Here is a 2,336-nt window from a genome sequence, read left to right as displayed (position 1 = left end):
GACGCAAATTAACGCGTTGCACAGGAAGAGAACACCTGCACCGATTAATGTTTCTCTGTCTGTGTATGCACATGTTGTATATATGTGTGTGTGTGTGTGTGTGTGTGTGTGTGTGTATATATGTGTGTGTATATGTGTGTGTGTGTACGTATGTGACACGTAGAGTAAGTGTCCTGTTAGAAAACAAAACGTCCTGCGTCACGTGAGTGACCGTACAGATGTCTGGTGTTTTTCTTGTCTTAATTAGAAGTGAAAATGATTAGCTGTCATTTCAGTGTGCGGTGCTTAGGAAAGTTAATGTTACAATTACTGAGAATTTGAGTAGTTGTTCATATAAAGCGCTGTATAAATACAGTCCATTTCCAGTATGTCGCACCGCCTCTTTGTGCCTATAAACATAACCAGACTTTTCCATTTCGTGTTAAAAATCGCGACGGTTGTGTTGAAACGGGTCGGAACGAGCGACCCATATGTCATGTGGTTTGGAGGACTTGATTGATATGAATGTACAAGTGTCCTATGTAAACATAGGGCTAATTTATGGGGGGATGGGGGGGCGTTACAACCCCCCCGTGTTGAATCCAAAGTTACACCTTTGTACATACATATGGTTTGTGTCATGTTGGCACAACAGCTGAGCTACATCCAAACAACACTGAAAAGCACAGAAAGCTGGGTGTCTGTCTGTGTGTGTGTGTGTGTGTGTGTGTGTGTGTGTGTGTGTGTGTGTGTCGTACAGCTCTCTTATCTCTCCAAGCAGAAATTGTCCCATAATTATTATTCATCATAGACTCTTTGATCGTGGAACTCTCCCCTGTTATTAACATTATATCTACTGAGGGGGAGGAAGAGAGACAGAAAGGGAGGGAGAGAGAGAGAGAGAGAGAGAGAGAGAGAGAGAGAGAGAGAAAGAGAGATAGAGAGAGAGAGAGAGAGAGAGCTAGAGAGAGAGAGAGAGAGAGAGAGAAAGAGCGATTGGATTATAGACAAAGACAGTGAGAAGCAATTAAACTAGAACTTGACAAGGAGTACCCAACAGAAAGTTGGAAAGAAAGAAAGAAAGAAAGAAAGAAAGAAAGAAAGAAAGAAAGAAAGAAAGAAAGAAAGAAAGAAAGAGTATGAGTGAGAAACAAAGTGAGAAAGAGAATCGAGATAAAGTGAATAAAGTGAGAGAGAGAGCGAGAGAGAGAGAGAGAGAGAGAGAAAATGGGTGGTCATGACAATGATCACGAGAGAAGACAGAAGCAGGACTGATGGGGACGATATGAGACGAGGAGGAAAGGGAAGAGGACCGAGGAAGACGAAGAGAGAGAGAAGGCGAGAAGATGAGAGGGAGAAAGGAAGGACGGACTGAACAGAAGAGAGAAAGAAAAGAAAGAAAGAGGAGCGAGGCAGCGAGAGCACTAGAGGACAGTTTACAGAGCTCGTCCCAATTCAGTAACAGGACAAACAGGACAAACAGGACAAACAGGACAAACAGGACAAACAGGACAGCGTCCTCGTTAGACACGAACATCCACACGAAAACTACGGAGCCCAGAGATGGCATGGAAAAAAAACATAAATAAAAAAAAACATATGCTCGGGACAAAATAAAAAATAAACCATGTGTACTCAGGACAAAAAAAATAAATAAATAAAAACATGTACTCAGGAAAAAAATAAAAACGTACTCGGAAACAAAGAAAGAAAAACATGTAATCTGGACAACATAAATAAATAAACCATGTGTACTCGGGACGAAATATTATATTAAAAAAAAACGTACTTGGGAAAAAATAAATAAATAAAAACCTATACTCGAAAAAAAATGAAAAAAATAAAGAAAAACATGTATTCGGGACAAAATAAATAAATAAACCATGTGTACTCGGGACGAAATATTATATAAATAAAAACATGTACCCGTGAAAAAAAATAAATAAAATAAAAAATAAACCATGTGTACTCGGGACAAAATAAATAAATAAATAAAAACATGTACTCAGGAAAAAAATAAAAACGTACTCGGAAACAAAGAAAGAAAAACATGTATTCTGGACAAAATAAATAAATAAACCATGTGTACTGGGGACGAAATATTATATAAATAAAAAATGTACTCGGGAAAAAAATAAAAAATAAAAATGTATACTCGAAAAAAAATAAAAAAATAAAGAAAAACATGTTTTCGGGACAAAATAAATAAATAAACCATGAGTACTCGGGGAAAAAACAACGAAAAAACAAACAAACAAACAAACAAATAAATAAATGAACCATGCGAACCTCGAAAAACTAAAAACATGTACTCGGGAAAAAAACTAAAAATGTACTCGAAAAAAAAACATATACCC

This window comes from Etheostoma cragini, chromosome 3 (genome assembly GCF_013103735.1).
Source record: "Etheostoma cragini isolate CJK2018 chromosome 3, CSU_Ecrag_1.0, whole genome shotgun sequence".
Lineage (NCBI taxonomy): Eukaryota > Metazoa > Chordata > Actinopteri > Perciformes > Percidae > Etheostoma > Etheostoma cragini.
The sequence above is the reverse complement of the archived record's forward strand: the minus strand, read 5'-3'. Positions refer to the sequence as shown.